This window comes from Solanum dulcamara, chromosome 7 (genome assembly GCF_947179165.1).
Source record: "Solanum dulcamara chromosome 7, daSolDulc1.2, whole genome shotgun sequence".
NCBI lineage: Eukaryota > Viridiplantae > Streptophyta > Magnoliopsida > Solanales > Solanaceae > Solanum > Solanum dulcamara.
Genome location: NC_077243.1, coordinates 61,407,501 through 61,422,378, shown reverse-complemented (window position 1 = coordinate 61,422,378; position 14,878 = coordinate 61,407,501). Strand labels below are relative to the sequence as shown.

The 14,878-nt window shown below is 37.8% G+C and overlaps 1 pseudogene; it reads right to left on the bottom strand.

Annotated features, from left to right (window-relative positions):
- Positions 1–10,359: 10,359 nt before the first annotated feature.
- Positions 10,360–14,878, bottom strand: part of LOC129894773 (uncharacterized) — an 18,332-nt pseudogene continuing 13,813 nt past the window's right edge.

Below are 14,878 nucleotides of genomic sequence, written 5' to 3'. Positions count from 1 at the left end.
ACTTATTAGCTATACTCATCATCACCAAGCTAATGAGGTGTTGGTGCATACCTTTATTGAAGAGTTGGAATGCAACACCAAAATTCTTCTTGATTTAGTTACAAGTAGACAAGCTTTGGAGAAGAAATATGATGAACTATATACATTATTGAACCGTATATCTAAGGTAATCCAAAATGCAATGGAGGAAACGCTAAGCCTGTTGTCCAAAAATAGGTAGGTATGCTTGAAGTTGATGTTGTGACAGCTTTGACAGCATAGATTGCAGCAATGCAAAACATGATGACGACTCACTTCAGCAACTTAGCCTTGGGGCATTAATAGGCTCCAGTAAATGTAGTTCAGCAACAACAGTTGTGGTGTGGAGTGTGTGGCAGTAGTGAACACACGTCAGAATATTGTGGTGAAATCCTGAGTCGGTAAATTTTGTAGGGAACGTCTAGAGGGGTGGAGGCCAGCAATATTAGGGAAACCCAGTTGGAGGAACCATCCAAACTTCTCTTGGGGTGGAAACTAACAGAACCAGCACCATGGCCAAGGTCAATATAGACCATAAGAAAGGGGCCAATATTACAATCAATCAGGTAGTGCAGGAAACATGAGCATGGAATACATGCTTAAAAAACTTATGCTTGACCAAGCTAAGCTAGCTGTAGACATTCTAGTATCAAATCACTATTTAAAATTTAGAGAAGCAGGTGGGATAGCTAGAAAGTGCTCAAAATTCTCATACGCAAGGTGGTTTACCAGGTAACACCGATCCAAACCCCAAAAAGGTAAATGCAGTAAGCACACGAAGTGGACGACCAGTAGCAAAGCTAGCACCACAAAGCAAAGGTAGTGAAGGTATAAGTAAAGTTGTGGAGGTTGAAGCTGGTAATCCTAGCTTACCATAAGCAGAGCAAGAACCAAAGACAAAACCACCTCCCCCATTCCCACAAAAATTTAAAAGGAAAAAAGAGGAAGAATGTTTTGAAAAATTCATAGATATGCTTAAAAGGGTATAAATTAACTTGCCTTTGATTGATGTGTTGTAGGGTATTCCTAAATATGCCTAGTTTGTTAAAGATATTGTGGCAAACAAGAACAAGTTAGCTAAATTTGAAATAGTGGCACTCACTGAAGAGTGTTGTTTAAGGATCTCAACCAAAGTAAAGCTACCAGCCAAGCAAAAAGATCTAGTTAGTTTCACGGTGCAGGTAACAATTGGTAAGTGCAGTAATGCAAGAGGTCTCTATAGTCTAGGTGCAAGTATAAAATTGATGCCTAGATCTATGCTCAAGAAATTAGTCTTAGGAGAACCTAAACCTACCACTATTTTGTTACAATTGGTTGATCGTTCTGTAGCTAGACCTGATGGTATTATAGAGGATGTGTTAGTTCAAGTAAGATCAATCATCTTTCCTGTTAATTTTGATGTATTAGATTTTGAGTCTGATCCAAAGGTTCCCTTTATCTTGGCAACAGGGGGTGCACTTGTTGATATGGCTATAGATAGATTGACTATGAGACCACATGACAAAGTTGAGGAGTTTGATGTATATCAAGCACTGAAATTGCCTGTAGTCTATGAAGAATTGTCTACTATATTGGTCATTGATCAGGAATTGGAAGCTCAGTGCATTTTAGCAAAGTACCCTTTAGAAAGAGTTTTGATTGGTCAAGATATTTAAGATAGCATGGAAGGTAAAGAGCTAGCGAGTGTTCTTCACATCCCAAATGTCAGTATATGGAAGAAGAATGTGTGGAATCATTAGATAGAGAATTGGGTCCTTCACCCAAGCCATATCTTGAACAAGATCCTAACTTATAGTTGAAGCAACTTCCATCCCATCTCAGGTATGTTTTCTTTAGATTTAATAGTACTTTACTAGTAATTCTTTCATCGTCTTTTTCTGAGATGAAGGTCGCAGAAGCACTTAAGGGGCTAAAAAGGCACAAAATATCAATTGGATGGAAAATAGTTGATCTCCATGGCATCAGCCCCGCTTTGTGCATGTATAGGATCTTCATGGAAGAAGGACATAAAGCTAGTGCACAACCACAATGCTGGTTGAACCCTGTCATGAAAGAAGTAGTGAATAAAGAGATAATTAAGTAGCTAGATGCAGGCATAATATACCCAATCTCTAACAGTAAGTGGGTAAGACTAGTTTAGTGTGTAGTGAAGAAGGGGGAATGACCATGGTGACAAATGAGAAGAATGAGTTAATCCCCACTAAAATAGTAATTGGTTGGCATATTTACATGGATTATAGAAAGTTAAATGATGCCATGTGAAAAGATCACTATCTAGTATCATTTATTGATCAAATGCTCAATAGGTTAGTAGGCTAGAAGTACTATTTCTTCTTGGATGGATATTCGGGCTACAACCAGATTACTATTGCACCGGAGGACTAGGAAAAGACAAGTTCACATGCCCTCATGGGACATATGCATTCAAGCATATGCCATTTTGTCTTTGCAATGCTCCTGCCAATTTTCAGAGGTGCATGATGGCTATCTTCGATGATATGGTGGAAGAGTTTGTAGAGATCTTTATGTATGGCTTTTCAGTATTTGGAGAGTTGTTGATCTTTGTTTGCATAATCTAGAGAAAGTATTAGCAAGGTGTGAGGAAACAAATCTCATCTTAAATTAAGAAAAATGTCACTTCTTGTAAAGGATGGGATTGTATTGGGGAAAAAAGTTTCAAAAGATAGTTTGGAGGCAGACAAAGAAAAAATTAAAGTAATCGAAAAGCTTCCACCACTGATTTCAATAAATGGTGTTCGCAGTTTCCTATGTCATGCGAGATTCTACCAGCGATTTATTAAGGATTTTTCAAAGATCGCCAGACCCATGTGCAGCTTGTTAGAAAAGGAGGTAAAGTTTATTCTTGATGATAAATGTTTATTGTCCTTTGAACTCTTGAAGAAAAGGCTGAGTGAAGCCCCAATCCTAATAGATCCTGACTGGGAGCTACCCTTTGAGCTGATGTGCGATGCAAGTGACATAGTAGTGGGAGTAGTACTGGAGAAAAGGAAGGAGAAAATCTTCCATTCTATCCACTATGCCAGCAAGACTCTTGACTCAGCTTAGGCCAATTACACTGCGACAGAGAAGGAGATGCTTGCATTGGTCTATGTATTTGATAAATTCTACTCTTACCTGTTAGGTACGAAGGAGTGATTGTTTATACTAACCATGTAGCTCTTAGGTACTTTTTCAATAATAAGGATGCAAAACCAAGATTGATCAAATGGATCTTGCTTCTCCAAGAATTCGATATTGAAATCAAATATAAGATGGGGTCTAGATTAGATGATTCGTCACATGTGGGTGCGCAAAAGTCGATAAAGGAAGAGTTTTTGGATGAGCATCTGTTGGCATTAGAGGTAAAGGAACTGACTTGGTTTGCATATATTGTGAACTACATAGTTGGTGAATTGTTTCCCCCCAAAGAAAACTCCCAACAAAAGAAGAGGATAATGTATGAAGCAAAGTTCTATATATGGGATGAACCTTACTTGTTCAAACAAGGTATTGTTAGAATGATAAGAAGATGTGTGCCTGAATCTGAGGTCCAACAAGTTCTACAAAGTTGCCATTCATCTGCGTTTGGTGGACATCATGGAGGCGAATGCGCATCTCATAAGGTATTGCAGTCTGGTTTCTTTTGGACTAATTTATTTAAAGATGCTGCACATTTTATAAAAAATTGTGACCAATACCAAAGGATGGGCACCATATCAACAAGGCATGAGATGTCATTGAATAATATCCTGCGTGTGGAGATCTTTGATGTGTGGGGAATTGACTTCATGGATCCCTTCCCACCATCATATGGAAATCTGTATATACTAGTGGCAGTTGATTATGTTTCTAAATAGGTCGAGTCCATTTCTTTGCCAACCAATGACTCTTAAGTGGTAAGTCGCTTTCTTAAGAGTACATTTTCATAAGGTTTGGCACTCTAAGGGACATCATCAGCAACAAAGGTAAGCATTTCATAAATCAAAAAATAAAGAATCTGTTAGCTAATTTGGTGTCAGGCATAAGGTCGCCACAACATATCATCCCCAGACTAGCAGATAGGTTGAAGTATCAAATTGTCAAGTGAAGCAAATCCTTCATAAAATCATCCATGCTTCAATAAAGGACTGGGATATCAAGCTAGATGACGCGCTCTGGGCCTATCGGACGGCGTACAAAACACCAATTGGAACTTCATTATACTATATGGTATTCGAAAAATCATGTCACCTTTTTGTGTAGGTGGAGCACCAAGAATATTGGGACATCAGAAAGCTGAACCTAGACCTGGAGCTAGAAGGTAGAAAGCATTTAATTCAACTCCTTAAATTGAAGGAATTTAGACTTCACGCTTATGAGAATGTGAAATTGTATAAATAAAAGACGAAGAGATGGCATGAAAAGTATATAGTCGCTCAAACATTCGAGCCAGGCCAAAAGGTATTGATCTTTAACTCGTGTTTGCATCTTTTTCCAGGTAATCTTTGATCAAAACAGAGTGGACCATTTGAGTTGGTGCAAATGTCGTCACATAGAGCCACAGAACTATGGAATCGCACCAAATCAACCACGTTCGTGGTGAATGCCAATGTGTAAAGCACTATTTTGGGCAAGACATTGATTGTGAGGAAGAGGAAATTTAGCTCAAGAATGAATGAAGCTCGAGTTGAGTCATACCGTGACTGTAAATCAGGCGCTACATGGGAGGCAACCCATGAGGTAGTGCAACATCTTGTTTTATCATAGGTTATATTTGATTTTTTTCAAGTTTGCTAAGATTTTATTTTGTGTTAGTGTCTACATAGGATATTATAATTTGTACATGAAAAATAAAATCAAAAAAAGAAAGCATAGAGGATTTCTAAAACGTGTGGTCCACGATAAGTCCATGTCGCGAACCTACTCCCATGCCATTCAAGTTTCGCCCAGGTATGTCTTGCACAATTGTTTTTAAACATTCACTCCAAGGAAGGTGTGCACCAAGTACACATCATGGACCTAATTTATTTTTGTGTAAGTTAATTTTAGAATTTTTGCACACTAACAGTGTGGTCCGCGATGTGGAAGATTTTCGGGTAGTTACATTAAAATAGACGGGCTTAACCCATTTTTAAATGTTTTAACCCGATACAACCTAACTTTCACCCTTAAAATTTAGTTTTAACTTTATAAGTTCAACCCCTTCACCCACCTCAGTTCTTCTACTCTCAAAATTCTCTTTTCTCAAGCACAAACCTATGACACACTTGTGAAATTCAAGCAAACAAATTTCATGTTTCCTTTTCACCTACACAAATTATGTACTCTTGAACTAGGTTTATGATATGTGTAGTTGAATTTTACATGGATAAGTTCATGGGCTTTGAGTTTTGCTTCCATAACATTGTTTCTTGATTTTAATTTTCATCAATATGTGAAGATTGATGAGAACTATTTTATTGTGAGACATTGGTTATGGGTTAAAATCTTGAACTAAAACCCTAGTTTTAATATTTTAGGGAGTAGATGTTTGTGGTTGTGATTGATCACGTATGTTTAATTCATGAGTAAGCATGCATAATATATTAAGTTAAATTTGGGTTGATTTGTGAGCTTAACATATTTACGAATCCCAATCCTAGAAATATAGCATCCCACGAGTGTAGGGTGAGTTTCTATTGTCCTATTTTATTGGGGTTGAAATTACACTTGAAGTTAAGGGAGTTAACATTGGATGATGCCTTGTTTTTGAATCATGTATATTTCTTTTTGAGGGGTATGCTAAAATATGGGAGACTTCTATGAATTCATTATACCTTATGTTTACCGTGTTGATTGTTGACATATGGATTGATGTGGAAGCTGTAGGCACATATTGTTCGAAGGAATGAAGGTTTAAGCATCGTCATATCAATTGCAAGCTACTATAATGTTTAAGTGTGGGGTTGCAGGACTAAAGTTGTGAATGTACGTATGGGCTCTTATATGTTTTTTATTTTGTGGGTTGCTTGCAGGCAACAATGTCATCCAGTTGAAGGCCCGGTAAGGAACCAGTACGCCCTAGTATTAGAAAAATACAAAGAGGTGTGCCCACAACACCACCCACACCTTCCATGATACGAGGTCAATCTCGTAGGTTTGGTTTAAAGGCGGTAAATCAAGCTGGGAAGAATTGGTACAAACGGCACATAGAATATCCTTATATCTCAAATATGCCTATTGATGATGAAAAGTTAACCCGAGCCTACCCAAATATCATGAGAAGATTAATGGAGCTCAATACAAGCTTTTTGTTCGCTGACCCTAAGCCGTGTAATTTGCACATGGTGAGGGAAGTTTATCTAAATTTTTAGTTGGATATGCATACTCACTACATCACAGTATGGGGAGTTGATGTTCCTCTATTTCCTATGGCCTTTAACTAGATATAGGGAACTCTTAAATTGCCTATCACCACCCTAACGGAGCTGAATATTCAACCACCCTATCGAGATGTTTTTCATACTTTGCTTGGTCCTAATACAATAGCTAAGTGGGTCCATCACAAGCTATGAGGCTACCATAGCACATTCCCATATATCTATCTGAACAAAGAAGCACATGTGTGGAAAATATTATGATGCATAGCCTTATTCTAATCTTACATACTCCAAGATAACGAGGGACAGGGTGTGTTTTGTATATGACCTTATGAAGGGAATGGAGGTAAATATTGGTACTGTGATCAAGTCGACCATCCGTAAGTCCAGAGTCCATCGCGGTTGAGTATACGCCTTTGAAGGCCTCATCTCGGAGATATGCCGCAAGTATGGGGTTCCTAAGGACCACCATGATTATGTGGCCCCCTTATTTCTAAGACATATAATGTTACCAATATTAAGGAGCCAGACACCACTTATGGTCCAGTCCTCACTTTATTGGAGTGCACGAAGCGCAATGATATGATCAAGACCCACATGTCTGTCTTGGAGATTTTCTGACATCGTACTAGGGGCCGCCCATTCACTGAAGTAGAACTACGTGAGGTGGAGACCTAATATCTACTGAATGAGCACGCGATGGTTGTACTAGGACTTAAGCCTAATTTTTATGAGCCTACAGAAGATGATATCCCCACTGACGAGGAAAGACTGAGAGTAGGCTCAGAAGTGAAGTCAGATTTGGAGGCTATAGAGTTTGACCCATTGGTGTTTGAGGATATGGCTTCTAAAGGAGAGGTGGTTGAGTACACAGAGAAGTCTCCTACCTCATTTTTTTTAGATATTTATGTGTTGCGACACTGAGGGTAGTGTCTATTCGGTAAGTGTGATTGGGCGATTGATTTTCTATTTCTGTATACATGTGTTATTTTGTGAAACTACTTAAGTTAATTTTGTCACTAGTTGAATTGATTAGATATTTTGTTTTGTGTTTCACGGCATTTGTTTTCGATTCTTTCGCAGTAGATATTCCCCTAGAACCGTACAAAAAAATATTATTTATGATAATTTCTTTATTTATTGTCATTGTGGTAATGTATTCGTAAAGTGTTTTGCTAAACTACGGAATTGCATAAATAGCTAGCAAATGAGTTGAAAAGCATGTATTCTAAGAAAAGCATTAACTAAATCAAGACACCTACAGCTATGTAGTTAGACTTTGAATGTGTAAGCTTAATTTGGAATTCATGTGATTGATTGGGTTGAAATATCATGAAAGTTGTCATTCTTAAATTAAGAATGTGCCATGTGTGTGAGAGGTTGATTTTGCACAGTCCTTGTTACTCTTGATTGCTAGAACTTGCCCAGTGTGTTCTTGTAGAGAAAACAAAGGAAGGTTTGAATTAGGAAAAAGATCTAGGCATTTCTCTGGCACCCTCAGTTCAAAATGACTAAGTGTAAAACCCCACCATGATGGAGTTCCATAGTTAGACCTGTTAAGGCTTTGACTTGATTCTTTGTTAGCCTCATTTGAAGCACATTCCCATGTTTTTCTAGACCATAATTTTGATCCAAAAATCCCAAGCACTTTAGGAAAGAATAAGTAAAGAAATGGGGGGAGGGGGGGTTACAACCTTGTGTTACTAAGAGTAAATCCATTAGTGCAAAAGTGAAATAAAATCTTGTGTTAGAGAAGAAAAGCAGGTGAAAGTAAAAATAAATCAAACTACATTGTGGTTGTGCAGAAAAAAAGTAAGAATAAGAATGCATTCCCTGCACAGCAAGCTAGAGAAAGAATAAAGTGAGAAGAATGAGGTTATGATGAACGTGAATGGAATGAATAGATGTAATGTATTTAAAGCGCTTGGGAAACTAGTCAATATACATGTCCAAATCAATAACTACATGTCCCCTAGCTTGCATTACAACCCAAAAAAGTCCTACATGATTTCTAAGTCCTAGCTACCTTAATTGAGTTGCATAGTATACTAAGGGAAAGCCTATAGTTTATCTCCAGTAACTTGTGATTTCATTTGAGAAAGTGAGAGAATTCTTCTTAATACTCATTGTCATTGGCATTAGATGTAACTACGAGAGTATATGTGTAGTTCCTTCTTTGTGAGGGCACTTTTAAGTAGAAGAATGGTCATCTTGAATGAGTTTTGATTAATTCATGCGAGTTTACTGCATCTCAGAGTCAACTCTAGAGGTTAAAGGAGAAGTTGGGAACAAATGTGAAGAAAAGGCATCAAATTGAGTATGTTCGCGTTGCGCATTAAGCTTCAGCAAATTAATTCCAACACTTGGAGTTTATTTGACTTAGCAGTGTTGTGCAAGCCAGGTCTGCATCGTAGACCTTGTTTTAGATAGAACAAATTCCACCGAAGAAGAAAATGAAAAATTGCACTACACAGAAACACCTCCGCATAGCGAACTTTGCTTCAGGGATTGCAACTTTGCAGTTTTTGAGGCTATAAATAGTTCACTTGTATTTTATTTTAAAACATTTAATTTTTAAAGAAGGTTTGACGAAGGAAGACGAAAGGAGAACTCTCCTAGGGTTTTATTTCTTCTTCTCTTTCATTAGTAAATTGATTCTTTATGCTATTAATGATGTTTTTGATTCTTCTAAACATTAATCCCTTGTTCTAAAGTTGTAGCTATAAGATGAAGGTTAATATAGTTTTCTTTGGTTGAAAAATAGTTTATTTAATATAATTTCTCTTATATTCTCATTTATACTATTTTAATGCTTGATCACCATTAAAAACAATAGTTGTCTATCCAGAACTCAGAAGACGGAAAGAGATAGAACACTAGAATATAAGGAGTATGTTTGTTCTATAATTTCCTAGGATGATTCATGTATAGGATGTCCATGACACATACCTATACACCATACTTGGTTAATAAATAGGATGATAGGATTGATGCATCTGTGTTGGTTCATGCCTATCCCCTCTCAACAATGTAGTTAGGATATCAACAGAGGTAGGCAATTAGAGGTAGGGAGACCATAATTGTAAAATCAACCCTATAAATCAGTAATTGAAACAACCATTAAATGCCATAGTGAAGTATGTTAGACCTGAAATTTATGAGTGCTACAACCCTGGAATTCATTACTCATTTGATCACAACTCATTAAATTTTTGAACTGTTTCTTAATGGTGGTTTCAATAACTTAGTAGACAATATAATTGAAATTAACTTTTCTACAGCACACGTGAATGATTTAGTCAATTGGAAACATTACTCATGTCTGATTAAAGTCATTTGGGTTTGATAATCCAATTCTAAAAGGATGCACTTTATTACTTGTAAGGCCACATACATTTGCATGTGCTCAAGTGGAAACACATGGCTAGGAAATTTTTATATCGGACTGTATGTCTTTGGATGGGTTTGGGTGTCAAGAATGCTAAATTCCTAAATTTTATGCCCTAGGTGCCGTTTTTGGGGCGTTATCAGACTGTTGAAACATGTCTCCGATTACAGCTAATCACCCATACCTTGTGGTGTGCGCTATGTATTTGATTATATATTGGAAAGCATATTTTTCCTTTGTCTAGGCTTAGACTTGTGTTGCCTTTGACTTTTACAATTTTGGTGTCGTTGGGCCTTAGAACTTCTCGAATATCATGTCAGACTGTTAGCTCCTTGAAGACTGATATAGAAGACTTTAGTTTGATAATCTGAACTTTATCTAGGTAGTAACACAACTTTAGGACCTTACCACCATTATTATCTAATCTCTTATCAGTCTTGTATTGCTTGGTTCTTGATTCTGGAAGTCTTTTCGATGATTCTAGTTTAATATAGTTAGGGTTGGAGTGGTGTATTGATGTCTCTCGATTTGGGGCACTCCCCATGAAGATCGGTTGGCCGCTGATCCTAATTATGGTCTACTCCTTAGATACAGTACTCGGTTCAAGTCCATAGTCTAGCTTACTTGTGATCGACTCCTTAGAGTACCCAGTTCAAGTTCATAGTCCAGCTTACTTGTGGTGGACACCTTAGCTAAAGTACCCGATTCAATTTTGTGGTCCACCTTACTTGTGATTGATTCCTTAGCTACAATACCTGGTTCAAGTCCATGGTCCATCTTACTTGTGATAGATTCCTTAGCTACAGTACCCAGTTCAAGTCTTTGGTCCAGCTTACTTGTGATAAACTCCTTAGCTACAGTACCCGGTTCAAGTCCATGGTCCAGTTTACTTGTGATCAACTTCTTAGCTACAGTACCCGGTTCAAGTCCATGGTCCAACTTACTTATGATTGATTCTTTAGCTACAGTTACCTGGTTCAAGTACATGATCTAGGTTAGACATAGTTCAACCCCTTAGCTACACTTACTTGGTTCAAGCTTATGGTCTAGCTTACCCGTGATTCAACCCAAGATTATCCATTACCAGTTCAAGTATGTGGTTGCTTTCAAATCTCATTTTGGGTTCTTGATTCTCTGATGAATATTCAGATCAAGTCCTTATCTACTCTCAGCTTTGGGTTAAAGCTTCAGGCTATTAGGATAGTTTGTCTTAAGTTTGGGAAATTGGTGGTATTATTGGAACTGCATTGGCTCTATTCTTTTAACTTCAACTATGTTTTCTCCTATCAGCTTAACTCCGTTAAGCCTGTACGAGTAAGAAGTATAGAGATTTTAGTTGGTTGTTGACCAATGGAAAGCATGGGATCAAACGTTCAGGTTGTTACCTAATACTTATGTACAACCGTACCCGTTGGGTTTATGAGAGCCAGGTGGATTTAGCTAGTTCCTTTCTCTTATGTGTTGAGTACCCTTCTATACATATCTCCATTTATGTCTTGTCCTATCCTTGGTTGTGGTTATTTTCTCGCATTTTAGTATACATTTTCTTACCTAGCTCAATATGCCTATGATTCTTACTGGGTATCTGTTGTTATGGTACTCATACCACACTCTGAATCTATTTTCATTATGCAGGCCTGAGTACTAGCTACCGATATTGATTTGAGCCAGTTGCGGTCAATATCGGAGGCAAGGGTGAGCATATTTCATTCTAAATTTTCCCATCTCCTTCTGTACATATATTTTGCCTGTCTTTTTCTTTTTGCGATAGCCCTGTTTCTATGGTCCACTTTTAGGACTTGTACTCTTTTTGTAGTAGCTCTGTACATGTGACTTCCAGATTCTAGGATGGATCTTTCATTCGTATATATATTTAGCTTTGTTTCCACCGTTCATGTATATTCCTATTATTTCATTATTATTGTGAGTTTGAAATGTTGGTCCTCTTTCCTGATATCCCATTACTCGCAGTTCTGGGGTATGGGTCGGCTTACATATTGGTGGGTCATAGTAGGTGCCATCATGACCTGAGTAATGTTAATGTTGATGTATTCCTTGATTATAGCTGGTGTTGTATGTGAATTGTGTTCCTTTTTGGAACATGAGCTGGGGGTAATAATTGGGGCCTATTCTCAGAGTCAATTCTGTGAGTTCCGAAGTAGGTCCCACAATTAACAATTATTGACTCTAAAATTAACTCATCTCCGAATTCAATAATTTTAGCTTCATAACGATCTTATTAACGTTGGTTCTATTGTTGATAGAGTGGTGGCATTCAGAGGTCATTTTAAAGGGACAAACTCTAGTTCTGTAAGTTGGAGCGTGCGTGGTCGGCCTACAGATAGGCTATGATTTTCCCATCTTTAGACTAAGCATCGCTAGGCAATTTTATACTGGATTGTATGACTTTGGAGGGGTTTGGGTGTCAAGCATGCTAAATTCTAAGATTTCATGCCCTAGGTGCCATTTTCGGGGTGTTGTCGGAATGTTAAAGCATGTCTCTGGTTACAACTGATCACCCAAACCTTGTGGTGTGTGCTATGTCATTGATTATATATTAGAAAGCATATTTTTCCTTATTCTAGGCTTAGACTTGTATTTCCTTAGACTTGCACAATTATGGTGTAGTTGGGCCTTAGAACTTCTTCAATGTCATTTTAGACTGTTAGCTCTTTGTCTAATAGTCTGAGCTTTAGCTAGGTAGTAACACAACTTTAGGACCTTACCTCCATAACTCCCTATTATCCTATCGGTCTTATATCACTTTGTTCTTGATTCTGGAAGTCTTATTGATGATTCCAGTTGAATATGGTTCAGGCTGGAGTGAAGTATTGATGGAACTCAATTTAGGGACACTCATCATTACTCTCTATTTTCCATTGATCCTAATTATGATCTACTCCTTATCTACAGGACCTAGTTCAAGTCCATGGTCTAGGTTACTTGTGATCAACTCCTTACCTAAAGTATCTGGTTCAAGTGCATGGTCCATCTTACTTCTGATCGACTCCTTAGATACAGTACCTGGTTTAAGTACATGGTCCAGCTTACTTGTGATATACTTCTTAGCTATATTACTCAGTTGAAGTCTATGGTCCATCTTAGCTGTGATCGACTCCTTAGCTACAATACATGGTTCTAGTCCATGGTCTATCTTACTTGTGATCGACTTCTTAACTAAAGTTACCCAATTCAAGTTCATGGTCTAGCTTAGATGTGGTTTAGATTCAGCCCCTTAGCTGCAGTTACTTGGTTCAAGTCTATGGTCTAGCTTACTTGTGGTTCAACCCACAATTATTTGTCACTCGGTTCAAATCTGTGGTTGCTTTCAAATCTTATTTCGGGTTCCTGATTCTCTGATGAATATTTGGATCAAGTCCTTATCTACTCTTAGCTTTGGGTTAAAACTTCAGGCTTTTGGGATGTTTTGGTTCAAGTTCGAGAAACTGGTATTATTGGAACTCTATTGGCTCTGTTCTTTTTACTTCAACTATATTTGCTCCTGTCGAGCCTATAGGGGCATGTTCAGGTTGTTACCTTTGACTTGTGCATGAGCATACCCGTCAGTTCTATGGGAGCCCGGCAAATTTATCTAGTTCATTTCTCTTGTGTGTTGAGTATGCTTGTGTACATACCTCCATTTACTTCTTGTTATATCCTTAGTTGTGGTTATTTTCTCGCATTTTAGTTTACTTTTGCTTATCTTTCTTCGTCGGCCTATGATGTCTATTGGGTATTTGTTGTTTTGTTACTTACTCTAAACTCTACATCAGTTTTTGTGATGCAGGACTGAGTACTAACTACCGACGTTGATTTGAGCCAGTTGTGGTTGAGATCAGATGTGAGGGTGAGCACATTGCGTTCTGAATTTACCCATCTCCCTCTCTATATATATTTTTCCTGTCTTTTGCTTTTTGAGACAGGCTTGTTTTTGTGGTCCACTTTTGGGACTTGTACTCTTTTTATAGTAGCTATGTACATGTGGCTTCTAGGTTTCAGAGAGATCTTTCATTTGTACATATATTTAGCTTTTCTTCCGCCGTTCATGTATATTCCTACTATTTGATTACTGTTGTGAGCTTGAAATATTAGTCTTCTACCCTGACATCCCCATTACTCATAGTTTCGAGATATGTGTTGGCTTGCCTACTGGTGGGTCATAGTAGGGGCTATCATGATTTGAGAAATTGGATTGTCACAAGTCTGTGGGTTACAGAGCGGGTCCTATAATTCCTAATATTTTACTACGAAATTAGCCCATCTCTGAATTTAATAATTTTATTGTCATAATGACCCTATTAAAATTGTGGTTATATTCTTGATAGCGTGGCAGCGTTTGGAGATCATTCGAAAGGGAAAAACTCTGGTTCTATGAATTAGAGCGCACGTGGTCGGACTATAGGTAGGCTACGGTTTTCCCCTCTTTAGACTAAGCATGGCTAGGCAATTGTTTACTGGATTGTATGTCTTTGGAGGGGTTTGAGTGTCAAGCATGCTAAATTCCTAGATTTCATACCCTAGGTGCCATTTTTTGGAGTGTTGTCGGACTTTTAAAACATGTCTCTAGTTATTATTTATCACTTGTACCTTATGGTGTGTGCTGTGTCTTTGATTATATGATTGAAAGCATGTTTGGACTTAGTCTAGGCTTATACTAGTGTTGCATTACACTTGCAAAACTTTGGTGTCATTGGGCCCTTAGAACTTCCCCGATATCATTTCAGACTGTTAGCTCCCTCTAGACTGATATAGCATACTTGATTCTGATAGTCTGAGCTTTTACTAGGCAGTAACACAGCTTTGGGACCTTACCTCCATAATTTCCTATTCTTCTATCTGTCCTGTATCACTTGGTTTTTTATTCTAGAAGTCTTCTCGATGATTCCGATTGAATATGGTTTGGGCTGTAGTGATGTATTGATGGCACTTGGTTTGGGGGCACTCTCCATGATGACTGGTTGGCCACTGATTCTAATTTTATTCGACACCTTATCTACAATACTTTATTCAAGTCAGTGTTCCATCTTACTTCTAATCGACTCCTTAGCTACAATGTCGTTTCAAGTCCATGGTCCAGTTTACTTTTGATAGACTCCATAGCTACAGTACCCTGTTCAAATCCGTGGTCTAGATT